General features: G+C 36.9%; 1 protein-coding gene across 1 annotated transcript in view; it reads left to right on the forward strand.

The window, feature by feature from the left end:
• Positions 1-26,615, forward strand: part of AGMO (alkylglycerol monooxygenase) — a 257,909-nt gene that overhangs the window by 203,706 nt on the left and 27,588 nt on the right. The gene's annotated exons all lie outside the window — the stretch shown is intronic.

Consider the following 26,615-nt stretch of genomic DNA (forward strand, 5'->3'; position numbering starts at 1 on the left):
CTAAATTATGATGTGATTAAAGGAGTTAAAATATATCTTTTGAACTTCCCTAAAATTACCATTTAAAAGTGGATAATTATCAATCTTTTTGAAGTCTATTTTTAGTTGTTATTGTGAATTCAGACACGTAAGAAATTAATATGACCTTCAAATAATTTTTGCTTTCTTCTCTTTTCTGTTATGTCAAACCTTCATCTTAATTTATTTTTTTTAACCTTTGATGTTCTCTTTAATATCCCATTCTTTTCTGCATAGAAATTACCTATATTGCAGTGTAGCATTTCATTATTTCATTAACAAACAGTTTCAGTGATTTCTGGATGTTATACTTATTGAAACCTACAGAAATTTCAAAAAAGAATTTATGATGAATTTTATGTGATCTCTTTGTTTAAAAATATAACAAGTAAATAAATATTGCAGATGTCCCAGGTGAACATAATAATTTTGTAACCTACTAAAAAATAAAACAGTGGAATAATCAATATCTTTAAATGCAGAGTGTTCTACATAGTTTGTCTATCTAAAAATATTTAAAGGAGAAAATAAAAAAGTAAAATATTCTAATTGAAAAAAATTATTTTTGGTCACACATAATGTATATACTCACTTCAAAAAATTCAGTTCAGATATATGCTTCGAAATTAGAAGCCCTAAAAAGGGAAAAAATATTGATTTATAACTAAAGGTGATACCTTAACTTTTGTTAAATTATAACCTAAAACAGCACCTTGATACCAGAAATTTATGGGGACAGTGTAAATTACATTGGTATAATATGTCAGTGTGGTTTGGAATGTAATTTTAAGGAAGATTGGAGAATCATGTGCTTTTAGTTTATTCTGGGTTTTTATATTATGCTAAATAGAGCATTTAAAATACAGTTTTGGTTAACTACAAAGAAAAACTCCGTAAAATAAATCTGTTTACAATATGTGATTAGGTGTGGTGCTAAACAGCAGCTTTATGTTTTAGCATAAATTGTTAAATGGGTAGTAATCTCCAATCCCCACAGCCGTTGTACACAGAAGTTATAAGAAGTAGAATGAAAGCTTATAATTTCACTTTTGATGGAGCAGCAACTGAAACCTTTCTTTTCTGATCTCTCCACCTCCGCCCACCACTCTTGCAATCTTTTAGTTGCCTTTCCTATTACTATAATTTCCTGAGTAGATAGTGTTTCTGGTAAATTGTATTTAATAAATGAAATATGACATCCTTTGGCTCATTTATTACTTTACTAGAAGCCCAGTGCATGAAATTCGTGCATGGGGATGGGGGGTCCCATCAGCACAACCTGCACCCTCTTTAATCCGGTAACCCTCAGAGGATGTCCTACTGCCAATCCCAGGTATCCGGTTGAAACTGGCTGTCAGACATCCCTCTCACAATCCTGGACTGCTGGCTCCTAATCACTCACCTGCCAGGCTGCTTGGTTGCTCCTAAATTCCCCCACTTCAGGGCTGATTGCCCCTAACTGCCCCCCTGCCATCCTGGTTGCCTCTACATGCCCCCTGATGCCAGCTAGGTCATCCCCAACTACCCCTTCCCTGCTGATCTGGTTACTCCTAACTGTCCCCCCACTGGCCTGGTCATCCCTTAGTGCCCCCCTGCTAGCCTGATTGCCCCTAATTGTCCCCTTCTGCTGGCCTGGTCACCCATAACTGCTCCCCCCCCCAACCAACCTGGTCACCCCAATTGCCTACCCTATCAGCCTAGTTGCTCCTCACTGCCCGCCCCCCCCCCCGCCCCCCTGCCATCCTAATCATCCCCAACTGCCCCCTCCCTGCTGGCCTGGTCGCCCTGCACCGCTTGCTGTTCAGTCACTTGGTCATCCCTCACTAACCCCCCTGCCAGCCTGGTCATAGACAGCCATCTTGTAAGGGTGTGATGGCCAATTTACAATACATATTGCCTCTTTATTATAGGCATTGGATTCTCTTAAGAAATTCTGTGCCATAAAGAAATTGTATTTATAATTACTGGAGGGATTTTTTTAAAAAGCATTTTGTGTCTTAAGTGGAAAATTATGTTCCTTGTATTTTACAATCAAGAAATATTGATATTCAGTTAAATTGATTTTTGTATGACCCAAATGTCAGCATAATATCAGTAATATACCTTGCATTGTTATAAAAAGAGCAGAGAGAATTTGATATTTCAATAAATGTATCCCAAATTTTATTTCACAATAATAACATTGAATACTTATAATACATCCATTTCAGTTACACCTTAGTACTTAAATTATATAAAAATCCACACGAGATAGAAGTCCTGTGATGTATATTGTGATCCCCTTAGCCACGCATTCTGTTTTTGTCCTTGTGGTTTATGTAACTATTATATTTGAAACATTTTTCACTTCTTTTGAGTTTATGGATTTCATTCATCTTATCATGGTTTGAAGAATTCTTTCAAAAGAAAATCCATTACTAAAACCAAACCAAAACAAAATAAAAGGTTAGGACAGTTTTAATTATTCTTACCTTTTAAAAGTATAGAGCCTTGGAAATACAAATATAAGATTCTTCTAGAATAAATGTACCTTTTTATTTAAAGACTTGCTAGGAGGAAGAATGTTATGGCTCATTTATTTATTTTCTCTGGTGTCTTCATGGTAATTTGGGAGGTAGTTAAACAGTCTTCACTTTTCCAGTACCACTTGAGATTTTACTCATTTATTAATGATCTTCACTGTGAGTACAGTGATACTTTAGTAACATTAACACCTTTAATCCTTCATATTTCTGATTGGAATTTCTATGCAAATAAGTTGGAAGCATTGGGGATTACTTTTCTTTTTCTGATATTTTGTTTCTTTAATTAATATACTGATATGTACTTGATCAACCATTCATACATTCAACCATTGCTTATTTAGTGTCTATTATTTATTAGACACAGTGTTCAATATTGGATTCATAAGAGCAAACCTGAAAGACAAAGTACCTGATCATGAAATTTAAAGTTTGCTATGAAAAGTAATTAGATGAAGAATTGTTATTCTTGCCTGGCCATAGTACCTCAGTGGTTGAACATCAACCTATGAACCAGGAGGTCATGGTTTGATTCCCAGTCAGGGTACATACCCAGGTTGCAGACTCGATTCCCACTGTGGGGTGTGCAGGAGGCAGTGATCAATGATTTTCTTTCATCATTGATGTTTCTATTTCTCTCCCTCCCCCTTCCTCTCTGAAATCAATAAAACTATATATTTTTAAAAGTACATGTTGTTCTGGAAGGACATAGATGGGACACTTCCCTGGACAGGTAGGGTCTTGGGAAAACTTGCTAGACAAAATTATTTTCAAAGCTAAGAACTATAGGGGTCTTAGCTAGTGAAATGGATGATAGAGATTATGGAACCAGGAAGGTTCAACAAGTGTTTTAGGGAGGGGGGGGAAATAACCTGTATATTTCTGAATACTAGAAGGCAAAAGATCATTGGTTGGAGTCTTTAGGTAACTTAAAGAACTTACTAAGTGTGCTCAGTGTATAGTGTGGATAGGAGTTTAGGTTGGAGATGTAAGCAGGTGCCAGACTTTGCTAGATTGTTTAAACTATGGGGTTTGGACTTTATCCTGAGAGGAGTTAAAAGCCATTAAGATACTTTAAAGGAAGGATTCCCACAATCATAGTTGCTTTATAAAAATATTGCTCAATTGTGCTACAGTGAATGAACTGGTAGGTGTAAGGGACACTGTGAAGTATAGCATCTAGACTAGCCAATCTAAAAATACCTTTCAATTTATTTTTTCATTAAATTTATTGGGGTGACATTGTTTAGTAAAATTATATAGGTTTCAAGTGTGAAATTCTATGATACTGAAGTCAAATCATCTTCTGTCATCATATGTTTAACCCCCTTTGCCCTTTACTACCCTGCACCCCCTTCCCCTCTGGTAACCACCATAGTCTGTGAGTTTCTGTTTGTTTTTCTTGTTTGTTCATTTGTTGCTTTCAGTTTAATGGCCCACATATGAGTGAAATCATATGGTTCTTGACTTTCTGCCTGACTTATTTCGCTCAGCATGGTCTTGTTCTAAGTAAAACCAGGGCTGCACTGGGGACACTGCTTCACCCAGAGCCCTGTCATGTGGTGTACTCTTTTCTTCCACCCCAATTGAATCAGTTGGTCTAAGAATGAAGTCAGCAGTAGTTATTTTGCTCTTCGCTGATGCCTTGAGTCCATTATCTCTCTCCTTCATAAAAAGCACTCAGATTTGTATCTCATGCTATAAGTCTATATCAAACACACCTCTCACAGTTGCCTTTCTATAAGCTACTAGGATATGCCCCCTCATGTCTTTAAAAATGTTTTTAGTTATGTTCATTCTACCCAACTAAATTTGGGCAACTTCCTATTTTTAAAATCTATCTTTATTGTTAGAAGTATTATAGATGACCCCTTATTTTCCCCATTGACACCCTCCACCCAGCACCCACCCCTCCCAGGCCTTTGCCATGTCCACATTTGCATATATGTTCCCCAGTTAATTTCTTATATACGTTTTTTCAAATCTCTGGACTACTCTCCCCCAAAGATCCAGCCCTACATACTATCTCAACACTTACCCTATGGATACATCAATGATCTTTGTCATTACAATTAAGTGCTGACCCCTCCAATTCTTAATTTTATTTATCCCACTGGCCACCACCTATTTTATAGGTTTACCTCAACTGTAACAATATTTCCACTATATCTTGGCATTGAATTGATAGAATGTTTTACCTGTTCATTACCTGATGTCCCTTCTTCTCTCCTTCTGCAGCTTGAAACCCACAGTCAATCATTGTAATAACCTTCTTATAAGGTATTCTTAACCTTCTTGCCTGCTTTATCCTTTCATGAAACTTTGCAGTACCCCAACCCTGATTAATTCCAAATTCTGACTTATTCCATTCATGTACCTGACCATCTGAGTGTGGATAGAAAAAAGAAAAGAAAAGTGTAATATGATGCTGAGTCATTTCACTTCAAATTTATGATCAGGAAATGCAAGTTGGTTCTTCACCATACCCAGTAATCATTTTTCTTTTTCCATGAATTCTCCTGTCTCATTTTCCCTGATACGCTACTTTCTACTAGAATTGTCAATAGCTATTCTACATCCTCATAACCATCCTCTGCGACCTCTCCTATTCTGAGGAATGTACTTTCTTTGTTCCTACCCAGGCCTTTGCTTTTGACAAGAACTCATTCTTTCTCATCTACACAAAAATAACAATCCAGTGATTCTTCTAATATTTCTATTCCACATGGTCAGTTTTGCAAAGCTTATTTCTTTTATCTCAAAACAATTTTGATAATAAGCTGATATTTGTTCTTCCTCCCATGAGCTACTGCACATTTATCAAATGTAACCTCACTGCACTTCTGAATCTGTTCTTACAAAGTTTATCAATGACTTCTACTGAGCCAATTGGTCTCAATTTTTTTTATCTTTCAGCATCAATTCACATAGTGGATTGTCTCCACTTGGCTCTCTCTATATGCCACAATCTCTTGGTTTGCTTCCTACTCCATCTGTCTATTTCTCAGTCTCTGTTGCAGATTTCTTCTTTTGTTAAAACCATTTAACCTTGGAGTCCTCAGTGTATGGCTCTCTCCTTTCTATATATTTGTTCACTCTATTGGTAAGCTTATCCAGTCTCCTAGTTTTAAATATATAAAGTATACTTTAGGTTGTACAATTCCTATAAACTAATGCTGATATAGCAATACTGATACAACACTCCAGATGTATGCCCAATAGACATGCCATGTGTCACATGTTTTTAACTGAGCTTCTGATATTTACCACATTCTTGCAGAAAAACTACGCAAATGAAAACAAAATACCTGCTCACTCTCAAGTGTTTTTTATTTTGATTATTCTTGTTCAAACCTTAGACCTCTTTTCTTACACACCATATCTAATTCATCTGGAATTTATGTTGGCTTATAGCTTCAAAACAACCACTTCTCACCACTTACAGTATCATTCATTCTGATCCAAGTCACCATCATCTCTCACTTAGATTTTTTTGATAGCCTCTTAATTGGTCTCTCTCTCTCTCTCTCTCTCTCTCTCTCTCTCTCTCTCTCTCTCTCTCTCTCTCTCTCAATTTCCTACAGCTTATTCTCAACCACCAGTCAGTACAAAGCTACTGTTACTGTGTAGCATGTTACTTAGTTCAAATGCCTTAATTAATGTCTTCATTTCACTCAAAATATCAGCCCTTAACTATAGCTTATAAAATTCTTCCATGCTTTTCTTTCTTTTTTTCCTTTTACTCTCTCCATTGCTCATTCAATTTCAGGTGTACCGGCTTCTTGGTCATCCTAAAACATTCTGATTTCAGGATGTTTTCACTCAATTTTCTTTGCCCCAAATGTTCTTTCTCCTGAGAATCACAAGACATTTGAGCACCTTGTTGATGCAAATTACATCGATGTATTAGTTACATAATGCCGAATAATAATAATAATAACAACACAAATTAAACATCTTAAAATATTACACATTTCTTGCCAGAACCTGCCGGCAACGAACAGTACCTGATTGAGGGGGTGAGGAGGAGAAAAAAGAAAGACAAGAAAAGATGGGGTCGGGAGGACTGAGACTGAAGTCTGCAGTCCTGAGTTTATTTCTTAGCTCATTTTTATACAGCAAAAGCAGGGAGGTACAAGATACAGGTTAAGTACTTACCCAGCACCACATCTTTGTTTCTGTACGTAAGCAGAGAATTATTTCCTAATCTATACGCAAGCAGCAGGTTAAACAGTATATGTTATTCTTTACAAAGGTCAGTAGTATTTTTACACTAACCAGCTGTAAAACAAGCTGAACAGCACGTTCTCATGAGAGCTATGACTTTTGTCCTACCAGAGCTGTGTCCACCAAGAGACCCCTGCTTTCAGGGCAGCTCCAAGGAAAAAGTCCCCTGTTTTCAGGGCAGCTCCCAACAATTTCTTTTCTCATAATGTCTGTGAGTTAAAAATCTAGGCATGGCTTAGCAATGTCCTCTGCAATCAGGGCTGCAGTCATACCTGAGGCCTGACCGGGGAAGGAGCTATATCTTCCCTCATATTTTGTTGGCAGTAGTCAAATCCTCATGGGATTCTAGAGTGAGATGCTTAAATTCTTGGCTGGAGTTTGTCACCTTCTTTCTATTATACATAGGCCTTTCTGACCTAGGTACTTTCTTCCTCAAGAATAGAAGTGGAAAGGCATTACTGTCATATGTAAATGATCATAGAAGTGACATATTGCCATTTTTGGCATATTCCATTTGTTATCACAAAGTCATAGCTCCACTGACACTCAAAGATAGAGGTTATCACAAAGGTAGGAATACTGGACGGTAGAGATCATGGGATCTGTCTTAGAGTATGTATGCTGTCACACTTGACTGCCATTTTTAAGATTTAACCACCTTGACTTCTAATTCTTTTTATCCCCTTAAAGGTTCTTTATATTGATAATACCAACTTCTTACATACTGTATAAATTTTTTAATTGTGATTATTTTGAGTGATAGAGTTAGCAAAACTTTCTCCACTCTGTCGGGATTAGATCTTCAATTAAATTCCTTACCCAGTTTTCCTAAAAAGAGCTAAAGTTGGTGTCAACTACGATATGAAGCATTATTGCTAATAATGACCTTTGATTGGTAAATTCCATTAGACAGGGAGGAAATGTAAATGAACTATAAACACCTGAAGAGGACTTCATACTTGGGCTTCTCTGAGTATTTTGAGTCTTGTTTGAAGGCAGAGCAGTGTTGACCAGGAGTTCATGCACCTGCCCATATGGACCTCATCTCCTTATAAATCAACTGTCTACTAAATATATGGCAGCTGCAAGGACTCCACTGGGCTCTACCCTTCCATTATGCTGTGATCTCTGTCATGCAGCAGTCTGTATAGACTCACAATCTACTAAGTCAGAATATTTAGTGCAGACTAAAAAGGGCCCCTGATAGGCTTTATGATTATTCTGTATCTCCCTTTCTAGAACATTAACTCCATGAGGACAAGAAATTGTGGCTTTTTGTGCTCTAGTAGCTCTGCAAACATCACTCCCTCCCTTTATTCCCCCAGCCTAGGATGTAGTGGCTCCATTTTTGCATTGACTCACTTTCTCCCATTTGGCTTCAGAGCTCTTTCATCACACATGCAACATACCCTACATGGGATTCCCTTTGTTTTCATTACCCAGGATATTTCTACTTTTTTCTGATTAGCACCCTGATTGGTGCAACTCCCTCCTACCCCCCCCCCCCCATTCTGTGACTGAGTTCAAAATTCTACTTATTTTGAGAGAGAATCAAATTGTATCATATTTGGTTCATGTCCACCCCTGAATCTGTCAGCTATGAACAAAGAAACAGGGCTGTGTAATATGGAATGGTAATATGGGAACAGTGAAGGCTATTTCACACAAAAATAAAAGTATTGTGAACTGGACTTCTGTATTTAATATTCTAATAGAGTTATCAAGTATTTTATTAATTATTCAAACAAAACATGCCTGGATCAAAAACACATAAATTTATGTGCTTTTGGGTTCAGAAACAATTTTTTGTTGAATATATTCACACATAAATTCTTCATTTCCTCATCTCACTATGCTTGGTCTGTTTGACCCTCCAATAAAATTCAGAGGTGAAACTTTTGAAATGGTTTCAAGTGGTCATCTCAGAAGTATTCTTAACCTCAGATTTATATCTGCAAATCAATTCAGTGATATAAATCTGTGTGTTTATAATTCAATTTCCTTTTAGGCTCATTTTTCCTCTTACTGAAATATATTATTAGGGCATCAGTCAGTCTAAATAATGCTTGAATCCTAGACAGTGGTCCTACCTATTATAGAATAAAAAGATCATTAATTTTTATATACAGTGCATGCTTTGTACATGCAGAATAACTATTTTGTTAATATTGTGTGCCTTACTTTTTCAAGTGTATGAGTCTGATTCTTTAACAAGAAAATCTAGCCACTCCTTAAGTGTCTTAGTATACTTTGGAATATTCTAGGAATATTCCAATAAATGTTTTTGACAACCAGCTGAATCCTTGAAAAAAATTAATACATTGTGATGGTTTAAAACAGAACTTCACAGACATCATTCCCTAGAGATCTTCTAAATGAGCCTAGGTCAGCCAAATTATATAAATATTGAACTTTACTTAATAATTATTTCACAAAATGTGGTAACTCACCACAATTATAATACACTGTGAAGGCTTCAAGTACAATTACTGAAAGACTGAGAACAAATCCATGAGTGGAGTGCAATCACTTGTCTCCTAGACTGGAATAAATACTGACAGATGTAAACTTGTGAAAAGGCTGTAGATGAAAAGATACATTCTAAATCAGAATTCAAAAACCTTTTTTTGGACATTTTCCTAAGAGAAAATGTTATGTAAGTCTAAAGTTCTCAATTGAAATTCTAGAAACCAGTAATCTTATGATACTAGTTCATAATTCTTTCCTAATTTAACATGTGGAGAAAAAAAAATTGAGAGAGTTCCCCACCTTTTTCTCAGCCAGGAGTATGACTCTAGGAATCTTGTAAAGTGGATGTAGCTTATCTTTTGCATCTTACCCCCTCTTTTCATAACTCTCTTTTAAATACCTGTGGCCTTCATACTATCTTAGCTCTAGCACAGTGATTTGCAAACTTTTTTTTAAAAAAAATCTCATTGTTTATAAACTAATTAGTAAAATACTTCAGCATTCTATAAATTATATATATTTTTTTGCCAATCTGACAAAAATAGGTACAATTTTGTTTAATTTACACTGGATGGCTACTGTTGTCATTTTTTATTTCACAATTTAAGGGAAAAGAGATCAGGGCCCTTGATTAAGTATAGTATGTCTTAAAAATTCTTGGTTGAAAATTGCTGTTCTAGCACATTCTACTCAGATCTGTCTTCCACTGAGGATGACTGTCCATGGAAAAGTGTATAATGCTTCAAAATTACTTTTTAAATCTACTTTTATGTTAATTAAAACTACCATTTCTTGCCCAGCCAGTATGGTTCAGTATTGAGCATCGAACTGTGAATGAGGAAGTCAGGGTATATGCCCAGGTTGTGGGGGTCAACCCCCAGTAGGGGGCATGCAGAAGGCAGCTGCTCTTTCCTTCTCCCTTCCTCATTAAAATCAATAAAAATATATTTTTAAAAAACAACAACTACCATTTTTTTTTACATAATGGATATAGGCTGGCAGGTAAATAAGGACAAATTATAATATTGTATATTATAAAATAAAAACACCTAAATATTTTTGCATGTTTTCATAAATATTTTAATCTTAAGGAGATTCTTATTAATTCAAATAATCTTACCTTCAAATGTATATGATTCTTTAGTTACAGATATTCTTTGTGCAATACCTTCACCTAAGAATAGTCTAAACTCTCACCTACTTCTTCACTTCTAAACCCACCAAAGTTTAAATTCCATTCATACATCCTTGTTGATATTCTGTCATTGAGGTCCACAGTAACTTTTCCATTGATGAATTCCCTGACCATTATTCAGCACTGTGCATGACTGTTCTGAAGTTTTTCACACAGATAAATTATAGACTCTTCTTTTCTTTTTATTTCTGTGAGTCCTAGAGCTCATCCTATTTCTCTGGATAATTCTTCAAAGTCTTGTAGATTTTCAAGTGTCCTTAAATGTTGCTTTTCCCCCCCTTAAATGCTACCATGGAAGCTTATCAATACACATTCAGTAAATTTAGCTTTTCCTTGAGGATACAGAAAGATGTATTTCTTGCTATATCAAAGAATTGAGATCCTAGTGAAGAAATCAGTAGAGCAAGACAATGTATAACAGTATGGTGAATGTCATTTATAGAAATGGGATATCAAGCTCCCCTTAGTTGAAGTTCTTTGATGGGACTGCAATATACTAGAGTCAAGTCTCCTGAGGATAAGTCCTGAAGATAATCTACCCATTCAGTATTATTTCTTGCCACTCCCCCAAAATGCACCTTGTGGGGCCCAGAAATAGCCACAAGATAATGTGTCTTGTGTGTCCCCATTTTCAAATTCAGTGTCCATGATGAGTGTCAGTAATTGCTTGCAGTACTCATTCCTACTGAATCTGTATCAGTAGTAGCTACAAAATTTCTACAATTATTGGGTGGCATTAAAGTCTTACAGGCCACCCATTGGCCCTACCAGTGGTCCAGATGGAAATGGAAATTTTTCTCAGCACCAGCTATTTTCAATTAATAGAAGCTGACATTCCAGTTGAAACTCCTTGTGCTCCTGTTCTAGCAAGCCCATTCTAAAAGACATACATGCTGTAGCTTTCCGCCTCTCTAAGGGACTCTCTAACCTTCCCTAACTGCCTGCTCTGTGCTCTGTGTGGTGCTCATTTTATCCCAAATTTTTATGCAAGGGAAATTTTATCAGTATAATCCTCAGAGAGAAAAGAGTTATTTACTGACTAGGAACTGAGCTGAGAGGGGAAATAAAATTGTGCAAGATCATGGACATTGTGACACATCTTTATGACACGATTAAGCTCTTCTTTGGCCCACAGCAGCTTCTGATTTTCCTGTCTACTCTTGTGTGGTCCACATTCATGCCTATGACTTCTGTTTGTAACATTCTTTTACTCCTCTACATGGCTAATTCCTTCCTTCTTTTTAAGAGGACAGCCCTCAAGTTTTCTACCAGGCTTTCTTGGATCTCCCTCCCTCCTCAACTCATTCTCTGCTAAAATAAGGCATTCAACCTTGGTCCTCCATTTTAGGTACTCTTCTGTCAAAACATCTTCTGACTTGTCATTGATATCTCTGACTCTGCTACTAAACTCAAATTTGCATTTCTTATCGCCAGTGTCTATATGGAAATTGTTATTGAGTAAAATAGAAAATAATTACATCTTTGAGTGTATAAAGTAATGAAGTAAAAACATTTTATCTTGTTTGAAGAAATATTTTATTAGTACATTTTAGAATATAGTCATGTGCCACATAACAAAAGGCTGCAAAATGACAATAGTCCCATAACATTATAATGGAGCTAAAAAATTCCCACCACCTAGTGAGAGGTAATCCTTGTAAGGTTGTAGTGCAATGCTTTACTCTTTTGGATTAAGTTGCTATTGGCTAGAAATGCCTGGGAACACTCAATGGTCAGTTATCCAACTCACATAGGATCTCTGAAACAAAGGAGCCTCAGCAAGGAGATACCCGTGGCTCTTCAGCTAATCCTGTGGTTGGAAATGTGTTTATTGGAGATAGCCTTCCTTGAATCTGCTGCCTCTGAAATGGATGCCTTGGCAATGAGAGCTTAAGTCAAACACTTGTGTTACAAAAAGAAAAGCCAAGTGTCAGGGCATACACTACAGTTCCTCACCTGTTTGTGGCAACCCTACTGTGCAGCAGTCTTGTGAAAGTATAGCACCTACAGTTTTAGCGGTAGGCTATACCATTTAGTTCTGTGTAAATCCACTCTATGATGTTCACACAGATATGAAAGCACCTAGCAACACATTACTCATACGTATTAAGTGATACATGACTGTACACTCCTTTTCTTTATTTGGGTACACATTATAATCATATTCCAATAGAACTGTGTGTGCGTCTGTATATGTTAGGGGTAATGAGAATACGTGACCGTGGCTATTCATATGTGTGAAAGGAGATATAAATGTGTGTGTATATCTATCTATATATCTACCTATATATAAGTATATGTATATAAAGATAAAGATACAAGTTATATATATCAACAAAATGTACCTATAATTATGGGACTATCATTGTTTCATCATATTTTATCACTTCAACATTTGAAATGTTAATGACTTTAAAAATATTTTCCATTTCTATAGTAAGATATATAAGAGGATTATATATTATGTAGACATTATAATGCCATTTATATTTTTCTGCTTTCTAAAACTAGGAAGTATATGAGAATTTTTGGTAATGGTAATTTACAATATATATATGATAGCCATGCGGACAGAACACAACAGTATTTAGAAGCTCAGAGTCTAGAGGCAGATTAGGTTCCAAAACCACTCACTCATCTGCAGGATCTTGAATAGGTTCACTGATCTCTCTTTAGCTCCCTTTCATCCTTTTGAAAGTAAGAATAATAATGGCACCTACATTATAACTTTGTTGTAAGGAGCAAATAGATGGTTCGTGTTAAGGCTTTAACACAGTACTTGCACTTATTATTCAGTAAAAATTAGTGAGTGGTGTTGGTAGAATAGAAATGTAATTCAGACTATATATGACTTTGGACCGTCTCTGAAAGTTCCGATAACCATGTCGAATTGCTTTCTTTTTCCTCCATCTCTTCAAGACTACTGTATTACAATGTAAAACTTTCCAGGCCTTCATGCCAGACTTCCTAGTTTAATTCTATTCAATGTGCAAAGTAAGAATAAGAGAACAGTATGAAACAACCTTTGCATATTTTATTGTTATCTCTCTGAGAGAATAAATTAAAAATTATCCAAGTTAATAAGCTCAAAGTTCCAAATTAACATAACTGTGGTGTTTATTTAAATAGAAACACTTTTGGAAATATTTTTATTGTTATTCTCATCTGATAATACTTATCATAGGAAACTTTTTAATTGGAAAACATTTTAAAATCACCTGTAGTTCCACCAACCACTGTTGAAATAGTAGTCAACACAGATGCATAATTTTACAGATTTTTATGGGTTTGTATTTTTATGTCCATATATACATACACTTTTTAGGAGCTTAGCTTTCATGGGGAGAAAAGAATGCTAACTAGAAGGAGGACAAAGGGCAAAGAGGACAAAAGAAAATTTAGAGAGTCTTAAGCGTGTTTAAAGATGGAATGGAGCCCAGCCTGCATGGCTCAGTGGTTGAACATTGACCTATGAACCACAAGATTGTGGTTAAATTCTTTGTCGGGGCACATGCGTGGATTGCAGGCTAGATCTCCTGTGTGGGGTGTGCAGAGGGCAGCTGATCAATGATTCTCTCTAATCATTGATGTTTCTATCTCTTTCTCCTTCTCCCTTCCTCTATGAAATCAATAATATATACATTTATATTTTTTAAGTTGGACTAAAAAATGATGAGTTCTAAGAAGTTTAAAGAGAAAAATGAGGCATGTGAAAGACAGATAGGATTGTTATGTGATTAAGTATATAGACTCTGGGTTCAGAGCTCAGGGGAGAGACCATCCACCAGAGATCCCTTTACCATGAAAAACAGAGGCAAGAGAGTAAAAATATATGTAATCTAAAAACATATATAACATATATGTAGCATGTCTGTTATTATTGAAGAGGTGAGGCTATAAGAATTGAGAAAGCTCTATTCATAGCTTCAGCTAGAAAATAATGCAGCATAATTTGTGGAGAGTGAATAAACTTCAAGAGGTGGTCTATTAACTGACAGTTTTAAAATTCTACCAAGGAATATAAGTAACAAGGTTAATATATGTAGAAAACACATTTGGGGGAGGGGTTTTTTACTTACCAGTGGCATTTACCATCAGGACATCAAATGTGTTCATTAGTGAAACCAATTTATATTGAGTACCAAATGCAGCATATTCACTTTGGAAATGTTTATCTCTTTTAACCACTGGAAGCTATTTTGTAAAACCAGCATTCTTAGAGAGGTATTGCTGGAATATGTAATCATTTTGGCATAAAACTTAATCCCTAAAAATGCAGTTTGATTTATTGCATGATTTCTTTATCTTTGGTAAGTGAGGGTTTGTGATGAAACAGATGAGCCATTTAATCAGCTTTAAAAAATGCTTGCAATGATGTGTTCTAGGAAAATGCCTCTATTTTCTAAGGTAAGACATCTCTTAATCATACTGGACAGTTTCATTGTATGTGCAATAAAGGAAATGAACAATGGAAACATTTATGTAGTGTCTGATTGTCTGGGGATGATGATCTGTGAGATGAAGACCTATTATTTAATGCTTTGGGGATTCCCTTCTCTTCCTCCATCATTCTTTTGAGCTCTGGTTTCTGTACTAATCATGGGGGAAAAACACAAGCATTTATGTTATTTCTGGATTGGAAAATTAGACTTGTACTTAACAGTTAAATAATATTCTTAATTAACTAAAAATAGAGTTGGTTAAATTGCCATGAGTAATCACTGTGGCATTTTTCTCCTTTTTAGTGGAGAAAATAGTCCATAACTCTGGGCACTGAGGACATATATATGAAACCCTTCCAATTTGTAGGTTTGTGATTCTAGGTTTTGAATATTTATGGTGCACTGTACCTCTGTGATGGTGATTTATTTTTACTGAGTCTCATGGGTTGCAAATTGTCTTGCCAAGTTCAGGGGAGAATCAGAAGAGGAAAGGAAGGCTAGTGCTATTTTGTTCCCTGTTGAGCTAATTAGGAATCTAGGGCTTATTTAGAAGGCTGCAAATCTCAGACTCCCTCTCGGTCAATTACTCCAGCCAGGCTCTAATTTACAGTACAGTTAGTGTCTCCTCAGGTAAAGAGAGGCGGGAGAAGGGGATGACATAGGGATTCTGGTGGAGTGGGAGATGAGTTTAGAGGAGGGACATCTTTTATTGTAGTCAAGTAAAAAGAAATGAAGGATTTGCATTTGAAAGTGTCATATAATATACAATAACCTGAACTACGTAGAGAGCTAGAACTTCCAAGTGATCCAGAATGTGCAGATCATCTAGTGTTGACATTGTTGCCTTTGAATTCACAGACTAATTGTTACTTTTAATTTTATAGACTCTAAGATACCTTTTAAATAGTCTAACAGTGGTATATATTTGTTATTTTCAAAGTAGAAAATTAAAATTATGTTTTAATCTCTTTAAGAGTTGATGAATACTTTGTTTTTGATTAAGGTAGGAAAGCATCTCTGGTCTCCCATCAAAACATTGATGGTGTAAATTATTACTTCTGCATAACAGAAAGATTTGCTTTCTTTCTGTTTTTTGTTTTTTGTTTTTTATGAGCTTTTCTTTCAAACTATACTTACTAGTAAATAGGGTTAATTGAGAGCAGAGGTTTATACAGTGCTCTTAATTACATACATTATACAAGATCAGGAAGAGATTTTTAAAAAGATAAACAATGGATACTCCCTGTTCTAGTAAAAACTACCAAAAAATAAGGAAGACAATATTCATTAACATACAACCCTGCTTAAAATATATATATTTTTTATATTTAAGTCCATCTTTAAGCAGGAATCACCTGATTCCAAAAATTTGACAAAGGTACACATTAAGATAGTTAATTTCCCCTTACTTTTTCTTCTTTTTATATATCCCTGGCAAATTTTCTTTTTCAAATATAAATATGTGTATTATTTGTTTCCTCCTTTTTTTTATACACAAAACTTATGTACAATATATACCATTTTGCTGCTTATATAAGACTAGCTATGAGTTGTAAGTTAAACCTTTAAGAAGAGACAAAAGAGGAAAATTATTTTTAGCTAAGAAGAGTTAAGGGATATTTCAAGGATGATTCTTTGTTTGATTTATGACCTAAAATATAGTGAGTCAGGGAAAGAGCATTTTATACAGAAAGAATATCAAAAGCCCAGAGGCAGGAGAGTGGAAGTTTATGGAATGAATGATTAGAAAATATCAAGCAGTTGATTGGACTACAAATGGAGAGAATAGTGGGAGAAAAAGCCAGATGAGTAGGGGAAATTGTGGGTATTTTTACCATTGTAATCTTGAAACTTTTCCTGCTTTGGAACAAATATACATATTGTGCCTTCCTGGAGGTGATGGTATTCCTGGGTTTTGATGACTGCTAAAATCTCATTTTACTTAACTCAATGGTTTTTATATTACTGCTTTAAAATATTTAAAATTTAGTTTAAAGCTTAAATGGCCTATGTCTTGCTCACAGAATATCTTATCTCTTTGAAACTATCCAGCCACAATCACTGCAAGTTCTTCTCAACTTAGTGTCAAATGACATTTATACTATCCATAGCAATCGGTGATGAGCTAACACTAGAAAAACAGGTTCTTCCAAGTCCCAAACAGAGAATACAATAGATGGATCTGGATTTATTTAACTTTCCGCTCTGTCTTCTGGGGGGAAGTCTACCTCATAGGATGTCTGTGTAACCAGGGTCCATCAATTTTAACCAGATGCACTCTGGGTCTCTAGATGATATCACAATAATAGGGTAGTCTAGAGAAAAATAATGCTGTAGCTATTTAGAATTAAGATACATTGATAAGTGTGTACCACCCAACTCTAAAAAGATGTGTTACTTAGATTTAATTTGGAGATTATTTTCCTGATGATTTAGATCTAGTGAATAGGCTTCTAAAAGCAACCTCTTGAGATCTGAGCCTTCTCTACCTCTTAAGACTAAAGAGATTTTTTTTTACATCTAAATCTCTATTTTTAGAGTATATAAAATTATAAATAGATACCATAGAATGGGTTTTAAAAGTAAGATAAGAATTTTTTTTCAGCTATTCTCATATTCTCCTTCCAAAGAACAGTGCTTGTGTTTTTACTTAAAATTTTCCTTCCAGCTCAGATTAGTGAAATGTTTTAATGGTATCTATAATTGTCTACACTTAATGTCATTTGCCTTATTTCTATAATTCAAGAAGTCAAATCATTTCCTTTTAAAAATATACCTACGGTAATATAATTGTCATATGATACAGTTTCTGTTTATTATTTCACCTATTTCATATTATACATATTTAGCTAGTTCTTTGATACAGTCTCAGTTTTACTGATTAGTCATAGATACTCAATTCCTTTTATATTATACTAGTGCATGGAGGGGTGGGTTCCCTCAGCCCAGCTTGCACCCTCTCCAATCTGGGACCCCTCAAGGGATGTCCGACTGCCCGTTTAGGCCCCAGCCCTGTGGGATCGGGCCTAAACCAGCAGCCCTCTTGCAATCTGGGACTGCTGGCTCCTAACTGCTTACCTGCCTGCCTACCTGATCGCCCCTAACTGCCTCTGCTTGCCTGCCTGATTACCCCTAACCCCTCTGTCTGCTTGCCTGATCATGTCTAACTGCCTCTGCCTGCCAGCCTGATGTCTCCCCCAACTTCCCTCCCCTGTTGGCCTGATCTCGCCCCCAACAGCCCTCCTCTGCAGACCTGATCTCACCCCCTCTAACTGCCCTCCCCTGCCAGCCTAATCTCACTCCCAACTGCTCTTCCCTTTTGGCCTGATCTTGCCCCCAATTGCCCTCCCCTGCCAGCCTGATTGCCCCCAATTGACCTCCCCTGCTGGCCTGGTCTTGCCCCTAATTGGCTCTTCACAGTTCACCCAGATTTGGTTCTGATTGGTCAGTTTCTATGCCAGTCAGCATCAAAAGCTCCACCTCCTAGGCAGCCATTGGCTCCTCACACTTCACCCAGATTCGTTTCTGACTGGTCAGTTTCTTTGCCAGTCAGCATCTCTGGGCCTATCTCCAGGCCTGATCATAGAGGCAGGACTGATCAGCAGCTCTCATGGAGCCCAGAGAGAAACAGATGATGCTGCTGGCAAAGCCCTGAGAGAAAGAGAGGTAAAGGCTGATCAACAGCTTCCATGGAGGCTGCGGATCAGACCCTGTCTCTCACTTCATGCCTCTCTCTGGACCTGATCCACAGCTACCTTAGCAGTCATGTAATTTGCTCATCTTTTAGTAGAAAACATGTTTTTCTCTTTCAAAAGTTTATCTTGGCAGCAGAAGCTATGGATTCATAATGGGTTAAAAAAAGAAAAAAATTATTGAAAGACAAAATGTTAGTTTCAAAATGCTTGGATGACGATGTATATCTATGAAAAACAGCCTTTTCTTACATGTTCTAAACAAAACTATAAGGTTTGCTTTTAAGATTAAGAACCCATGAGATTTATTAAAGTTTTATTCATTTCATCAAGGTATTCAAGTATGTTAATTTTCAGAAACATCTAGAGTTAAATGATAGCAAGTTAAATTATTTGTAAAACACCCTGATCAATTTACAATATTACTGATTGGTGAATTAACATAAATGGTGCTTTAAAAATCATACTAAAATATTAAACTTAAGAAAGTAAATTTATTCAGCAGGCAACATAAACGCAAATTGCTTTAGTGTTCTTTTAGAAGATATGGAGGACCCAAAGTATTACACTCACTTTGGAAAGTAAGGACCAAAAGCCTACGGACCAAATGGCTGCCATACTCTACTTACTATGTAGAGTCACATGGCTTACCTATTCCATTGTCTTATTTGATATTAGCCCATACAATTTTATAGTTAATTTACTCAGGTCCAGACTGACTCATCTGTAATAGAAAACATAAACCGACTGTTTCGTGATATAAATTCTGAAAAATCTTTTACCTCAAATGTCTTCAGCTTGTGTTTCTAACAATGCTAGACTGTTTATAACAAAATTTTATATATAAATTATTGTTTAGAGGAAAGCTGTGGATCTTTTACACCTGCAAGAAAAATATTCACTTAACCTTTACCTTTACATTATTCTTAAGGAAGTGTAACTTTTACTTTCCCTGCCTTCTTATATCCCAACTAAATTCTGTAGTTGTATATAGACAGATTTCAACTGTAAATTATTTTATACTCAAGGAAAAAAATTTTCTGTAGATCTTTCCCAAATGTGCCAAATATTGCCACAGAACTGTAGACAATATCTTAAATCTCAAGAAGACCTACTTCTCACACAAATGAAGAGAACACAGGGGTAATGAGCCTAATGTTAATGTTGCCTGAAAACTCTGACATAAGCCTGACTGTCCATAGGAGAAAGAACAGAAAGCCTTGGTAGACACAGTTTCTCCACACACATGTTCTGGATCTCAGTTGCTGCTTCTGGAAGCTACTTTCCCTTGTTCTCTCTCCATTGTCTGGTATGAATATGTGCAGACACAAAGCTTCATAGCAAAATAATCTTATAGGAAGTTCCAAGACTTAAAAGGCAAATTTGAGGTTAATTTCCAATGAACATAAAAGCATTCAAAGACTCATTCTTTTTTTTTTATAGAGATCTCTTTACTTTTTATGCTGGAATTTAAATATATACATATATTTCTAGCATGGCTGTTTCTTAGATGTTTGGGTTAGAGGTTGCACTTACCTCCCCCTTTGGTTTAGTTTTATCATAATCATACTGTTTGGAAAATGTTTAAAGAGAATTTTGGTGATAGAATGAGAAGTAGTATGAAAAGCTGAAGTATATGAAAAGCCTCAGGCCAAGGTTCTACTCATTGGCAGATGTTTTCTTTACTGTTGTGTGTACAATTTCTTCATATAGTAGCACAGACATTCCAAGTTCTAGAAGTGAAACTCACTTCTCCATAAAGTCCTTTGACATTCATTAACTGATCATGCCTAGCTCTTTTGCAATCAGTCCTCTTGTCCATCCAGTTAACTGTGGTAAAAACTCACATTTTAATGCATGATTTAGGCAGTTTGCTTTATGAAAAGAGAGCACTGGGTCAGGGACAGTGGGGAGATGGATGGAACGAAAGAAAGAAAAGTGAATGTGAACCCAGCTGGAGTGTCCCAATGGTTGAGCATTGACCTATGAACCAGGAGGTCTCACGGTTCAATGCCAGGGCATATGCTCCCCAGTGTGGAACATGCAGGAAGCATCTGATCAATGATTCTTTCTCATCATTGATGTTTCTATCCCTCTCTCCCTTTCCCTCCCTCTCTGAAATCAATAAAGATATTTATATCCTCTATAATAAAACCTTAATCTGCAAATCGACTGAATGGCAGAATGACCATTGAAATGACTGGTCACTATGATGCACACTGACCATTGGGGGCTAATGACTATGCATTGAGTTTCTGCCCCCAAGAGGAAGGTGACAGGTGTCAGTGTGGGGTGGGGCTGGCCAGTGGGCAGTGCCAGGCTACCAGCCAAGGCAGGTAACAGCAAGGCCACCCCCGTTGCCCCGCCCATCGGTCACCCTACAGATGGCCTGATTGCCGGCCAGACCTTGGCACCCTACCCTAAATACAGTAGGTCCTCCGGTTATGTAGGATATCTGTTCCTATGGCATGACATAATGCAATTTTTGCCATAAGTTGTAACTCACTTACATAAGCAGCTATATCACTCACATGGAGCATATACACAGCAGTAATGAAGTGAAACAGTAAAAAAAAAAAGTAAAAGAAAGATAACAATTTCTGACCTTTACTTGTGGTAAATAAATAATAAAAAACATAAAGCACATATGTATAATACATATATAGAAATGATGGAACTTTTTTTTTTTAATAAATAAATGGGAGATGGTGATGTAACCATTGAAACAATATAAGTCAAGTTAGATGTGACCCAAGGACTGCCTGTATTGGGAAGAGTCTCTTAGATTTAAAAATTAAAGCCTGGCAAGGCTACTCTAACACTGGAAAAACAGGATGATGCAGCGATGACATGCGTGGACTCTGGCTTGCACATTTTGTGGTCAGCCCTGATTCTGACACTTATAACTGTGTGACAAAGCCAATTACTTAACTTCTCTCTGCTTCAGTTTTTCCACCCATAGTGGGGGGGAATGATATTACTGCCTCAGAAAGATCACGTTATGTACTACTTTTTATAGTCAGGACAAAAAAATGTAGCTGCCCATACAACAGCAAGATGCCTTTCACCTGTATGAAAAGTATGGTCACTGGTGCATGCAAGAGGGATGTCCAATTGCCTGTTTACTGGTAGGCCTGACATCCCTCTAGGGGCCTGGATTGTGGGAGGATGCAGGCCGGGCTGGGGCTCCCCCCCCCCCCACCCTCATGCACGAATTTTGTGCACCAGGCCTCTCTAGTGTGTGTGTATGTGTTTTATATATATATAATTTTTTTTAATGAATGAGAAATATTTCACAGATTAAATCTGTGACCTTGTGCCAGTCATTTAGCTCCACAAACCCTATGTGCACTTAGAAACTCATCATCTTCATCTCCGATGCCAGGTGAGAAGATTGGTATGACAAGCTGGATTCTTGGAACATTGTACAGAGTGAGCAAATGAGTAATGGAGAGAGCAGAATGATTTTCATTGAGGAGGGTGGTTTGTTAATTGAGGAAAAGAGAAGACAACATTCAGCAGGAGGGAGGATGAGAAATTAAAAACAAACAAACAAAAAAACTGGAGATTTTGTTAGAGATTGAGAGCAGGTACACTGCTGGGCTGACCAGCAGACCCTGAGCAACAGATGAACAGTTTACTCTGACACACGTTTCTGGAAAGAGAGGACTAAGGCACTTCTTGGCTATCGCCACCAAGTAGCCCTGTTAACCTGCCTCCTTTGGTTTTTATTGTCACAACAGCTTGAACCTAAATTAACCTCTAGATATGATCAGGAGGGTAAGCATCCTTGAGAAAGTATATGCTTCTACCTGATCAGGTCTTTTAAAGATTAAACACAGGGATTTCTAGCAAAACACTTAGGGGATCGCACTTGTTTGAAAAAGCCAAGGTAGGGGCTCTGTTGCCTTCGGCAAGGTCCTCCCAGAGGCCCCCAGTCTTATGGAGAATCCTCCTTACAGACATTCCAACCATGTCCCATGCTTCCCCACAGTACACTTCTCTGACAGATATGACTTTTTGGAGGGAAAGATAGTGAAAAGAATGTTAAGAGCTTTTTATTTTCTATGCATACACATCTTGAGTATTTTTTCTAAGAGCCTGGAATAAATATATAAATTACCTCTCCTTTATTTTTTATTGTTAGATTAGTGTTACTTTAGCCAGGACATCATGCTATATCTGGGCCACAGAGCTGAGCAGGCTTTTAAACAGCTGCATATGAAAAGAGGTATAGAAGAAAGGGAAAAAATAGGTGTTGAAGATCACATTATTTTTGTTTACAGTCACAGACTAGTAATATTAAACCCACAGGTAATCCAGTCATGCCTAGAAGATCTAGAATTCTAACCCATGTCTGACTGGCTCTGCTAGATTTTGCTTTGTAAAATGAAATATGCATATCCATTGATTAGAACCATGCCTTATGCAGAGCTATTGGATAAACAGGAATACATACTTTCTTAAATGTCATCATATTTAACACAGTAAAAGCCCATGACTTCATATGGGCCTTCAAAAAAGTTTATGATGTAAAAGATGACAATTTGACCTATGCCTTCAGATAAGCTGAGGAATTTGGAGGATCAAGAGAGTACAAGCTCTACAAGAAATGTAGAGGAGGCACTCATCAGACTGTCCTATTTATGGGTTTGATTGTAAAATGAAAAGGATACAAAGCTATTAGAAGTTGAACAAAATCCCCAGGGACCATATGTTTGCCCTATGAGAACTTCTGTTTGCCCAACTGCAAACATCAAACTAATATATTCAGAATTAATGAGAAATTAAGGGGGAAGCACTTTATATTTTCCCATGCTCTTAAAGCCTCTTCTGATGGTGCTTTAAATTTTAAATGAGTGGATTTTACTCATTATTACTGGTTGGGGATTAGCTGAACTGGGAGAGAGAGATCTGAGCTAGCAGGTGTCAGAGTAGCTGATTAAAGCAACGAGCCCCAAATGAAGAAGTCCAGCCTTTAACGTGACGGCCAAATAGGCAGGAGTTTAAAACCAGAGAAAGCGCCAACTCCCTCTGTTCCATTTTTCCCACACAGGTGGAGGGTCAGGTGGAACAGCACAGATGTGGGAGTTGCTTTACTTTGCCAAATAAAATGCTCCGGCAGGTTTATAGCCTGGGCTGGGAAGGCAGCAAGGGGGAAGGCTAGGAGTGGAAAAGTACTGCGTACTGAGTCAGAGAGGACTCTTCAAGGTTCCCCTGCATTACCCCCCAAGGCCTCAGATAAGGAGACTGAGAAATAAAGTTGCCTGGGCTAAATATGCCACCATGGAAAAGAGCAGATCACAGGCAGGCTAGGATGGGAGTGGATGCAGAGACCCTGACTACAACTCCCTCCAGAAACTGCAAGGCATGAGCAGCGTATGGACTGTGCACCAAGACTGGTGTGGGGAAGGCAGCTTTCCACCAAGTCGGGGCCAGGTAGAGCCTTGGTAATGGATGATGGTCAGGCCTGGAGAAACACATGGGTTTTTAAGCAGGAGCTGGACTTCCAGATTGTCTTTATTGTGAACTTTGCTGACTTTCAAATTTTCAGAATATCAATACACTTACAATGTCAGAAGGAAAATGAAAGAATCTTTGCATTTCTTTGCAAGGAAAAACACAACAAAACTGCTTTGGCTATTAATGTTTTTTATCTCCTTTCCTGACACGGAGGTCTCAAAGCTTTTGGAGTCAGCCCTTAGTAAGCTGCTTTGGTTCCTGCTGCTGCTTCTTCATTCTCTTCCTTCTCTTCCTTCTCTTCCTCTTCTTCCTTCTCTTCCTCCTCTTCCTCTTCTTCCTTATTCTCCTCTCTTCTTCCTCCCCTTTTACATTTTTCTGTCAACTTTTAATGGAGAGAACATAATCGTTTTAGAAAATGGGGCTTAAAATTGTGTGTGCCTATGAGTAGACACTGTTTCAAAATGAGAAATTAATGTAAACTGTATAAGTTTTAAAGTGAATTTTGGGTTCATGAATTCAAAATGTAAAATATGGTTTGCATTTAACTATTGTTAGCAGTTGAAAATTGATCACTGGAGGCAGAGTCTTAAAGTATCAAGTATCAAGAGAATATTTCTAATTCCTTTCTCAGGATAGCTTCTAGGATATTTTGGATTTTACAAGAGTTGTGAATATCTCATTAGAAGACAGAAGCATCTGTTTGGTTTGCAAGACACAAAATGACCTGGTTCAAATTATTTTCCTATATTAAATTTTTCATTTTTCCATAAGCATTATCATTTCTGACATTTTAATTCTGCAGTTGAATGAATTATTATTATTATTTTTTGACCTTGCAGTGAATGAAAGTTTTGTGAAACTGGCAAATTCTCATCCTTCCCCCCCCCCCCCCCCCCCCCCGCACTGAATGTACTTTGCAGAGGACTGTTTGTCTTTTATTTTTCCTTGACCTTTAATTTTTGGAAGGATAGAGGGAATTTGCAGACAAAGAGAAGTTGCTAGTATAAAGGAGTAAGGCAGTAGCAAGATAAAAACTCCACCCTGTTGGATAGCCTTTCATTTGTTGTTCTAATTCCAACCACTAAAATTCACCTTTAATTTTCTCTCTATTATCTATACTAGTATGAACATGGTGTGAAGGAATTTTGTGGCTTGAATATGTGCCATGTTTGCATATAGTATCTCTAGTTGTAAACATGATAAAATTATCAATGGAGCTCTCTAATTTGATCCTGAAGCAAGGGATGTTGTCCAATGAATCATTTGCGTTTGGAGGAGGCAACGTTGTGGCTAATAGAGCAGGAATGGGACCCAGATGTTTTCTGAAAAGTGAGTTACATTGGAGGCAAGGAGCATTACCTAAAGTGTAGGCGGCCATATGGGAGTGAAGGTTGGAAACATCCCATTACAAGTCATATATCACTGAGCTGACAGCAAGGGTTTCAGCTTGTTTTTATTTAAATCATGAAAGCAGCTGCTCAGCTGTCTAGCTGTATTAAATTTAACCCCTTTTCCTGGCAATTGAATTCAGTAATTTATGCAATTTTGATTGGACCACTGCATAAATATCATTTGGAGAGCTTTCACTTATTCTTGTCCCTTAAATTAACATCCAGATCCATGATTGGCTAATTTTTCTCCTGAATGAGAATGCCTACAGATAATGCACCTGGCTGAGTCTATTAAGGCAAATTGCAGAGGAATACTGTAATGTGAGCTTTGACAGGTAATTGGTATGGCCAAACATGAATAAATGCCAAATGGGGTGGTGTTTTTTTGTTTTTTTTAATGATCTTTTTTTATCTTTTGGTATCTTTTATTTATTCTCATTGTTATTTTTTTCCTTTCTTTTTTCCTCTTGGTGATTTTCTCTCTCACTTCTCTGTTCTACAAGCATTTCAATATGTGATTCTAACTCTTAATATTTTGTTTTCTAGTGGTACCTCTTGGCTGCTTTAGTTGACTCTTACACAATTCTCTGCCAGCCCTTTTTTCCTGTTTCTGTTTCTCTCTCCTATGTGTCTCTCTTTTCTCAGACTTCCTTTAAACCTTTTTTCATCTTTATAGCTTTGCAGAGTTGGTCTTAATTAATTTTCCTTGAGCACTATGGATCTTTGGGGATGTTCTATGTCCTCCGTGAAACATGTTTTGTCATTATCTGGAGAGCCTTCAATTCAGGTTTTGGCTACGTGTGCCTCAAGCTACCTGTTAATATGAGATATATTTTATCACTTGACCACCAAAGTGGAAGCTTGTACTATTGCCTGTGGAAAAAGTATAGACTTTCATTTCCTGTGGAAAGAAACACTATAGAAGAAACATTAGTTCTATCTGAAACAATAGGAGAGACTGATAAAGTAGGGGAAAGCCGGTTCTAGGGAGAAAAAAAAAGATGAAGTGAAGGCAGGATTTTTGCATTGGTCTGGACTTTCCAGTTAATTTCTCAGGTAATAATTCAACATTCTTCCCTAATTAAGGGTCTTTGCCTTTCCTCTCGTAGCTGATATTATGTTGGAGGTAGTCCTTGTGGGGATGTGTTTCTTAGTTTTTCTTTTTATTGATTTTATAATGATGTTTTCTCTTGGGT

Source organism: Pipistrellus kuhlii, unplaced genomic scaffold, assembly GCF_014108245.1.
Source record: "Pipistrellus kuhlii isolate mPipKuh1 unplaced genomic scaffold, mPipKuh1.p scaffold_m20_p_10, whole genome shotgun sequence".
Classification (NCBI taxonomy): domain Eukaryota; kingdom Metazoa; phylum Chordata; class Mammalia; order Chiroptera; family Vespertilionidae; genus Pipistrellus; species Pipistrellus kuhlii.